Source organism: Pistacia vera, unplaced genomic scaffold, assembly GCF_008641045.1.
Source record: "Pistacia vera cultivar Batoury unplaced genomic scaffold, PisVer_v2 Contig383, whole genome shotgun sequence".
Classification (NCBI taxonomy): Eukaryota; Viridiplantae; Streptophyta; class Magnoliopsida; order Sapindales; family Anacardiaceae; genus Pistacia; species Pistacia vera.
In genome coordinates this window covers 234,116-244,387 of record NW_022196205.1, presented here as the reverse complement: position 1 = coordinate 244,387, position 10,272 = coordinate 234,116, and the positions used below count along the sequence as shown (strand labels likewise).

Genomic DNA, 10,272 nt, shown 5'->3' with positions numbered 1-10,272 from the left:
AATGAAAAGGCTGAAGCAAGTAGATCTGGAAACTGAATTTCCAGATCTGAGTGGAGATGCATGTTTTGGAGGCTGTTCTTTGAGGAATTGCAGGTCAAGCGTCAAGGTATGGAAAATTGTAGCCGTAGGTCGGAAAATTGTGGAGGCTTTAAAGGTCGGAGGGCCTTTGGGGGTACTGTTTAATGGAGTGCCAGGAAGCTTGGCGGATGCAACATCCTGTGAGCAAACGGCAGGCTTCAGATTGATAAGTGATAAGAGTAATTATCTGCCTTGAAGAAGGTATGGGTGGAGTTGGGAAGATTATTGCACCGTATAAGAGTAATTCGCCATTCCATTTTCTGCAATTCTGGTTTGGATAGTTTGGATCAGCCTCCTCAAAAACACAAAACAAAAAGGCGGTTGAGAATATGGAATCAAAAGAAATGTTATACCCCTGTCATGAAACAAAAGCGATCTAGGCATCCACCTCGATTGTTAAACTCGTTTCATTGGGACAGAATTTTCAACCGAAGAATTCAAAGCAATGAGACTGAGGTATGAACTTGATTTGAGTTATGAAATAGATGCTTATAGTATTTGTATTGAATTCATTCTTTCAAGCTTCAAGTAGTTATGTTTATGCTTTGTATTTTTTATTATGCTTTTGTTTGCTGATCAACTATCTCTCTCTTCATTGTGCAGATTTCATTGACGCCGTACACCCGAGTCTTGATTTCTGATCCTAAGTTCTGGATCAATTTAAGTTGTGCGGCGGTCGTTTCTATTCGATCTGCTTAGATCGATATGGTTTTATAGCTATGAGGTTGTGCTGATCAATTGGGTTCTCCTCCTTGGATAATCCCTTGCCGAAGATGGATGTTGGCACGCTACCAAAGTTGAGGAAGGGAGAGCAGAGAGATTGGGAAAAGTATTATGGAGGATATGTACATGTTTGGAATGATAGGCACTCCACATGTGTCGATCTTTCCCGGCCTCCTATTGTAAGGATGAAATGGGTTTATGCCTTCTCCTGGTATCTTCACAGGGGTTTCTCCTTCCTCTGCATTAGTACGGATGGAGCGGATCGCCTCTTCAGAGCACAAAACAGAAATGCCTTCTTCCCATATCCTCCCAGAGGCGACTCTGTACTGGCAATGATCAGCCTCCTCAAAAACACAAACAAAAAGGCGGTTGAAATATGGAATCAAAAGAATGTATACCCCTGTCATGAAACAAAAGCGATCTAGGCATCCACCTCGATTGTTAAATTGTTTCATTGGGACAGAACTTTCAACCGAAGAATTCAAAAGCAATGAGACTGAGGTAGAACTTGATTTGAGTTATGAAATAGATGCTTATAGTATAGTATTTGGATAATGGTAATCGCTGCCTGTCTTACATATGCCATAGTTAATGTTTAGGGTAGATTGGTTTGACCATTCTAGACAGTAAGGTATTCTTCACAACTCGATCACTGAGTTTATGGGTGGAGGCTACTGAGTTTATGAAGGGCATGGAAGCTCACTTGAAGCACGAGCTTGGAGGACTTGCGTTTCAATTTTATGGAAGGCCTCCAACCATGGGCACAGCGAGAACTCCAGACGTTAAGTTACTAATATCTCCATAACCCTTAGAGGGAAGAGATAAACTGTCACAACACCAAGGGAGGAGATAAGACGGCCCAAAAGAAGGAAGGGCGGAGAGGTGCAACGAGTATAAGCGTCCGGAGAATCCCTATCTTTAGATGGGAACACTTGACAAAGGATTTATTAATCTTTAAGATGGGAATCACTGCGACAAAGGATTGAATAAAGGATTGCCATAGGGATCATTGGTTGGTGTATAGATATTTGTGGACAAAGATTGGATAAAGGATAGTGATGGGGATCATTGCATCATTGGTTGGTGATATAGATATTTGTGTAATTTGTTGAAGTGTAATAATATGTTTAAGGAATTTGGTTAGATTATTGGATTCGGTAAGAGTTTTTGAATAAATTGTAGTTTAAGTTGTTGAAGACTATAATGTATATTACGAATTTAATAGATCATTAAACTTGTCTAGACTTGTGCCATTACATTATATTCTTGTTTTTCTTTATTCATGTAAAATTTCCCAGGTTCTCCAGTGTTATATTTGTTGTGTCTCTTGTTCAATGTTAATTTTCAATTGTTTCTGAGAGCAAACTTCACGTTATTGCTTGAAAATCTATTTGGCCCTGCTTGCCCTTCACCGCCACAAATGACTCAACTTTTATCATTACAAGAGCTTTAATTTGATTTCTTTATGGAAAGCTAAAGTAACATAAATGAAACAGCCGTTAGAATATGTGAGTTGTTGTAAAGCTCAAGGTAACATGCATGGAGATTTTGGAGCAGAGTTTATATGGTCTCTTTATATTGGGTGCCTTTTTGTATATGTTTTGATATTTCTTTTTTTTCTCCTCTATGATGTGTAACTTGGTGTAAAGGCCCCTTTGTATTATCAGTTTTTAATTATGTTGTTTACCAGTTGTGTCATTTTAGTTGATGAAGTATGAGGGTTCAAATTTATTTTGGCTCTGGAATTTGCTTTACTGATTTATGTGCGTGCCAGTTCTTTCCTATATATCTCCTGGAAATGAGATTCCAGGCTTAGCTTTGATTTGACGTTAACTGATTCTGAAAATTACAGACCGATATTTTTATTGGTAGAAACAAAAGAATGAACTAGTTTTACTGCAGGCTTTTTTTATTTTATCTATTTTCTTTTTCTGCTAAAAAACACTGAATTTACCAAGAATTGTATGTCAAAAGAAAACAAACTTCATTTTGAGGAAGGTTTCAAGAGTTGGAGAACCAACGGTGGTGATGGTTGTTTATGTTATCTTAATAGTCTTAAACTTCTCTAGACTACTGCAATTACATGTAACAACAAATTCATGTAAAATTCCCCATGTTCTCCAGTGTTATATTTGTGTTTTTTGTTCAGTGCTTGTTTTAACATTGAATAAGAGTCAAGATACTATATAACATTTAATAATGAGTGTATGATATGGATGAACCAATAGACGACATGTCATGATGTCAACAACCACAGATCATAAATTTCAAACTGCCGTTAAGAAAAGAGTAATGCTACAGTTACTGACTGGTGTGTACCGATTTTGTGCACCGAATGACGTGACACAATCCTGACCGTTTATTTATTATCAGTTAATATTAATCAACGGTCAGGATTTTGCTACGTCATTCGGTGCACAAAATCGGTACACACCAGCCGATAAGTCTATCATTTTTCTTAAGAAAAACAGCTATAGCAGGATCCATGGGCAAAAGTTCCAACCCATCAGACATTTATATATATTTATGTTTCATGCATGTAGCTTAATTTTGAAAAGGCTACATATTGATAACCACAATTCACCCACCACTAATATGTCATAACATAGCTGGCATTATTTACTATATTTGACCAACCTTAAAGCTATTAGCTGGTCTCTTTATGACCTGAACGAGAAAGTTGTATTACTTAATTATTCTGGTAATGAATTAAAAGACCAACCGAATCTTGGCTGATAATTCGACATTTTTTTTTTTATCCTAGCTGAATAGAAAAAGTAGACCATAAGTCCATAGTAAAGTATTGGTACCACAAATTAAATATGTTATAGAATACGATTGACTATAGCTACTAGTTGAGGTTTCAATTTATTATTGAAACTGTGACATATTGAACATGGTTTTAAAACCCAGACTCCTCTAGCCGTTTTTTGGTCGGCACGATCGGAAGTCGGCCCCTTCTTCGGGCCGGGGACACTTTAAACCTACTTTTAGCCATTGGCCTGGATTAACTTGGGGTTGAACCAACGGAACAGTGCCAAACCGGGTTACTAAAATTTGTAAAATTAAAATCTCTATTTCAATTCTAATTCTTCAATCTTCATTTCTTCCATCCTTCGATCGACTTACTCAGGCTACTTTGCTCCGTGAATCTGCTGTCCTCCTGTCAGTCGTCGGTTGCACTTCACTCACTCGTTCAACCTTCATCTCCTCTTCGTGATGGCTTCCCTGGTTTGTGGTGGATTTTGTTGTGGTAGATGGTGGTGTTTTGTGGTGGATTAGGGTTTTCATGGTGGCCTGGTGATGGTTTATTTGGTGTTGTGTTAATATATGGTGGATTGTAGTTGCAGCGGCTAGGGTTTCTTGGCCATATCACAGAGGTGTGTTTGTTGGATTTCAAACTTGTAGGGACTGATGAAATTTCTCAAAGGTATGTCTATTAAGTGTCATACTAAGGTTTCATGCTTACATCATCAGTCCGACCGGGTTGGATTGCCCAAGCCGAGGGTCGACCCCTTGACCAGATAGGACTGCCCAAGCTGGGGGTCAACCCCTTGATAGGGTTGGATTGCCCAAGCTGAGGGCCGACCCTTTGACCAGGTCAAGGCTCAGTCCGGGTATAAAACATTGATATTGAATATCAGTTTTGGTCCTTGTTCAATGCAATATAAAATGATATATAATATACTTTCTCAGTATATATAAAAGGGGTGTTTTATGTAAATAGTTGAGGTCTCAGATTTTTCAGAAGATAAACCGGATAATTAAACATTATAATTTTTTTTTTTTTACATTTTAGTGAAGAAGTGGACAGATATTTTATGGATTGTTGGGATAGAATTCATCTTATCTATGAAAATCAGTTGTCTCATAATATTAACATGTCAAATTAGTATCACATTATTCGTCACAAAAAAAAAAAAAAAAAAAAAAGTAGATATAATTTTTGAAAGTATAGATGATTATAAGAAATAAGGCTGACCCAAAAAGGGAAGTGATAATATCTCGGGCATAAAACTATAAAATAAGTCAATACATGTATTAAACTTTGAAGCATAATATTTTTTTCATCATACAAATTGATGTTCTTTAATTTTGTCTGCTGAAATCTTTGACAAGAATGGGTAACTTCATCTCAGTCTCAATATCATTTGATTCGGTTTTCTCTTTTGCCAAAATTGCATTACTAAAAAAGCAACATATCAATGTAATCTCGACGATGATCTTCATGCCTTGCGAATTGAACTGGAAGATTTAATCGAAACAAAGAACGATATACTGATGAAGGTTATCATATTCATTGCTGAACAACAATGGAAGCAGCGCTGAACAAAGTGTAGCTGGCTTACAAGGGTGCAAGGTTATCAATTGGAGTTTTTGTTTCATTTTTTTCGATGGGAGTTTCATATGGGTTTTTATGATTTATTTTATTATACCCCATAATGGCCAACAACTATATTTTTTGGTATAAATAAGAAGTAAATTGATTTTAGATTTTTATCTAAAGTATTACTCATGTGAAAATCATATTTTATTCACATACTCTATAACAGGTTTTCAGGGTTCTATGCTTTAAGAGTGCACCCTTATAAAATCATCAAGTTATTGTATCATTAAATCAAATAAGAGCCCTAGGAAAGTCCTAACATATCAATTTGGATTTGTATATTCGATCGCCCTAATAATCCCCAAATAATATCAATTTTGTCATTGTAAAAAATTATTTAAAGTGTAATAGAATTTTGTTCTTTCTATCACTAATGTTTGTTGGGAACAAATCAACATGCTAAAAGGCCCAAATGAGGGAAGTACGGGCCAATAATGAAAGCCCAAATAAGAAGCTTAAATAATCCCAAAAGGAGCAACTGCCATAAGCAATTTCTTCCCCCTTCTCAACAAGGATCGTTTAGGTTTAACATCCGATTCCAAAGTTAGTTTCTTTTGGTGATTGTAGGGAGAAATCTAGGACTCAATTTTAGCCAGGAAATTGACATTTAATAAAATTTCAACTCAAACAATTAAGTAGACAAAACAGAATGTAATTCATAATATGAGTGGTACAGTACAAGGAAAAAAGACACTTGGAGATGCATGCCCTCGTTTGCTCCATTAGACATAGAATACATCTTATCTATGAAGCTGAAGCTTGAATCTTATTACTCAGTGATAAGTAGGATAATCCTGCGGTTGACAACTTAAATTGTACTGTTCTTCCCAGATCTTTCACTCATACTTCTAAGTTATTAAACTTGGTGGATCAATTGGGTTTCAGTAATTTATAAATTTAAAAAAGAATCAATTAATCTCATGTTGAATCTCCCTAGCTCCCAAGATTTAAGTAGGTGATCATTATTGAGACATTGTGGTTTGCTTTCCTATTTGTTTCCATGTAAAATTGTATGTTTTTAAGAAAACTACTTAGTAAAGAATATAATTCTAAATAGGAATATAATTTAAGAGTCCTAATAGGAATTGAAATATGAATTCTATTAGGAAAATAATATGTTATATACCATCTATAAATATATGAGTGAAAACCAATTCAAAGTTATGAGAGAATGTGAGAACACAGGGTATTTGATTGATGTAAGGGTTGTTAAGCACTATAAATAGAGTATCTTAGAAACTGAGATTGTTTCTGCTCTACATACTGGGTTGAGCGCAGTTAAAAACTAGGATTGTTTCCGCTCTGTTAATTATGTATCAGGTTTATAGTGTTGCGTATTTTTATATATCATGTTCATAAAACTATAATAAATTTCTCTTATCTGTGGATGTAGGCAGGTTATCCCGAACCACACAATATCGTGTCTCTTTGTGTGATATGATTTTATTCTTATATTATTAATCTCGAAAGTATGTTTTCTGTTATATGATCTCCTAACAATCATGATGGTAGGATGCTGTGCTAACTACTTATAAGAGAGATTAGTCAAGCTACAAGCAAGTTAGCCTAAACACCTTGCTTTTAAAAAAAGGGCGAAGAATCAATAAAGCCTAAGTATTGGGCAGAAACATAAGAGAAATTATTAGAATTAATAGATTAACATTAAAAAAAAAAAAAAAAATTTCCACTCATTTGTAAGGTTAATTTCTAAGGATAATAAAAATTATCTCAATATAAGTATTTTCCTCCCTGTTTTTTAAAGCATTTTTTAACCTTGGACAATAGAGGTAAAGAGCTGGATGATATTGTCATTGGACCGCAGCAATTAATCAGTTTATCTCAATAATTTCTGGTTCATAGAAGCTGCACCTTGAAGATATCCGCTTTGATTTTTATAAGTGAGTGGCCAAAAAAATTTCTAACCAAAGTATTAAAGGACGAGTGAACAGCTAAAAATTATCAATGATTCGTTCACTTGAGAAAGATCATCTTGATTCTAGAGTCTAGACCACAAGTTTTTCTTAATTAACCTGTGAAGCGTACTCTTTAGTATCATACTCATCAATCTTCTTACTTTGTTGAGACCTTTTAAAAAAATATGGGTAACTGCATCTCTGTTACAATATCACTTGATTCTGTTTTCCTTCTTTGCAAAAATTGCATTTCTAAAACAGCAGCATATATCAATGTAATCTCGAAGATAATCTTGATACTTTGCATGCTGAATTGCAAAAGCTAGTTGAAGCAAGGGAAGATCTGATGAGGAAGGTNGGGGTCACGGGGGCAACGCCCCCGAGCCCGTAGGTGGTTTTGGGCTTTTCCATGTATAACCGCTGTAGGATTTCTTTTAAGTTACTAATTCCTTATTAGGTTGGACTTAGGAATATGAATCCTTGTAAAACTAAGTTTAGTCTCTTAAACCTGGGCTTAGGAATAGGAATCCTCGTAAAACTAGGTTTAGTCTCTTAAACCTAGTATATAAACATACTTTTCTCTTGTTATGGGAGTGATAACAAATCATAGGGCAATTCATTCATTGTAAACGATAGAGGTGAGACATATTGCAATAATATTGACTCAGCTGGACGTAGCCCACATTGGGTAAACCAGGGTAAATCGCGCGTATTATTTTCTGTGTTTACTGTTTGATTTGTTTTGCTGTTATATTTTGTTTCTGTTGTTGCCTCTATTTCGTTCAAGTGGGTCTACAGTCAACTTTTAATAAAGCTTGGAGGTGCCTTGGAGAAGAACAAGTTGGAATTATTGGCTTATATGGCATGGGGGGAGTCGGCAAAACAACCCTATTAACCCAAATCAACAACAAATTTCTTCAATCACCAAATGATTATGATGTTGTGATTTGGTTAGTAGTTTCTAAAAATTTGCAACTTGGGAGTATTCAAGATACTATCGGCAAAAAGATTGGTTTGTTCCATGAGTTGTGGCAAAATAAAGCATTTGATGAGAAGACTCTCGATATCTTCCAAGTTTTGAACCAGAAGAAGTTCGTGATATTGTTGGATGGTATTTGGGAGAGGGTTGACTAAATTAAATTAGGTATTCCAACTCCCAAAAATTCATCCAAGGTAATATTTACAACTCGTAAGCTTGAGGTTTGTGGCAAGATGGATGCTAACAAGAAGTTCAACGTGGAGTGTTTGACATATAAGGAAGCTTGGGAATTATTTCAAAAGAAGGTCGGAAATGAAACCCTAGAAAGTCATCCTCGTATTTATGAGTTAGCTAAAACAGTGACTAAAGAGTGTGGTGGTTTACCGCTTGCTTTGATTACCATTGGTCGGGCTATGGCTTCTAAGACAATGTATCAAGAATGGGAATATGCAATTGAAGTTTTAAGGAGTCGATCTTCCAAATTTGCAGGCATGGAAGTAGAAGTATATCATCTTTTAAAATTTAGTTATGATAATTCACCTAATGATAGCATTAGACTTGTCTCTTGTACTGTAGTCTATTTTCAGAAGACTATAGAATCTTGAAAAGGGGCTTAATAAATCATTGGATGAGTGAGGGACTTTTAGGTGAAAATGTCAGCAGTGAAGTACAAAATGAAGGATATCATGTTATTGGTATTCTTCTTCGTGCCTGTTTATTAGAAGAAGTGGAAGACAACCGTTTCATAAAAATGTATGATGTGATTCGTGATATGTGTTTGTGGATAGCATGTGACACAGAGAGGGAAAAACAAAATTTTTTTGGTTGAGACAGGCCTTCAATTAACTGAAGTTCCGGAAATTGGAAAATGGGAGGGAGTAAGAAGGATATGCTTGACGAAAAATCAAATTCAGAAAATATCAATTACTCCTTGTTCCCGTCAACTTCTGACTTTGTTCTTAAATAGTAATGATTTAAGAGTGATTACGAGGGGTTTCTTCCAATTTATGCCTTCTCTGAACGTTTTAAATTTGTCAAACAACATAAATTTGACAGAATTACCATCAGAAATTTCAAAATTGGTTTCACTGCAACGTCTTGATGTATCAAGGACTGCCATAAAAGAGTTACCTAAGGAGTTGAAGGCTTTGGTAAATCTTAAATGTTTGATCTTGGATGATACACGCAATCTCCAGGTGATTCCACTGCAATTGATTTCTAGTTTCTCAGGGTTACGTGTACTGGGAATTTATAGCTTTGGAACTCCTAAATCAGTTGCAAAAGATAGCGTTCTATTTGGTGGTTGTGTATTTTTGATTGAGGAATTGCTTTGTCTAACACATTTGTATGAGTTGATCATCACTTTAAAAAGTTTTTATGCCCTCAATAGATTCCTGGCCTCCCACAAATTACAGAGTTGTACTCGAGCTCTAAGCCTTTTCTACTTAGAAGACGCCAAGTCGCTTAGTGTCTTCTCTCTGGCAGACATGAGGGATCTTGAAGTCGTATCTATTGCAGAATGTAAGAAGTTGGAAGAGTTGGGAATTGATTACCAAAGGGTAATACGAAAACCACATACTTTCTATAGCCTTGTTTTGTTAATATAAGTGGCTGCTCAAAATTGAGGGAGGTGAGTTGGCTTGTTTTTGCTCAAAACCTCAAGCTTGTTCGGATAGCACGTTGCTTTAATCTGGAAGAAATTGTTTGTTTTGGAAAATTGGGTGGCGATCCAGAGATAATACACAATCTAAACCCTTTTGCAAAACTAGAATCTCTTGACCTAAATTCTCTGCAGAATTTGAAAAGTATCTATGGGAAATGCTTGCCTTTTCCACAGTTTAGCAGCATTATGGTAAGTGACTGCCCAGAGCTAGAGAAGCTTCCATTCCATGCTCACATCACAAAGAACTGCAGTTTTTCTATTTTTGGAGAGAAGCACTGGTGGAAAGAGCTTCAATGGGAGGATCAAGCAACTAAAGATATTTTTTTCTCCTGTTTCAATGGAGATTTGAATTATTAATAATTTCTAGTAATTAATTAATTACATTTACTATCTTTCTAATAATTTCATGTGAGAATGGGAGTCGTGTGGTATAAAATTTGCATTTTCATCATTGTAAAGTATTGTTACTCACCCATTTGCTACGAGGTTAAGTGAGTATTTTATTTTTTTATTTTTTATTTTTTTTCTC

At 35.6% G+C, this 10,272-nt stretch overlaps 1 pseudogene; it reads left to right on the top strand.

The window, feature by feature from the left end:
- Positions 1–4,921: 4,921 nt before the first annotated feature.
- Positions 4,922–10,167, top strand: LOC116140866 (annotated as a pseudogene).
- Positions 10,168–10,272: the final 105 nt, after the last annotated feature.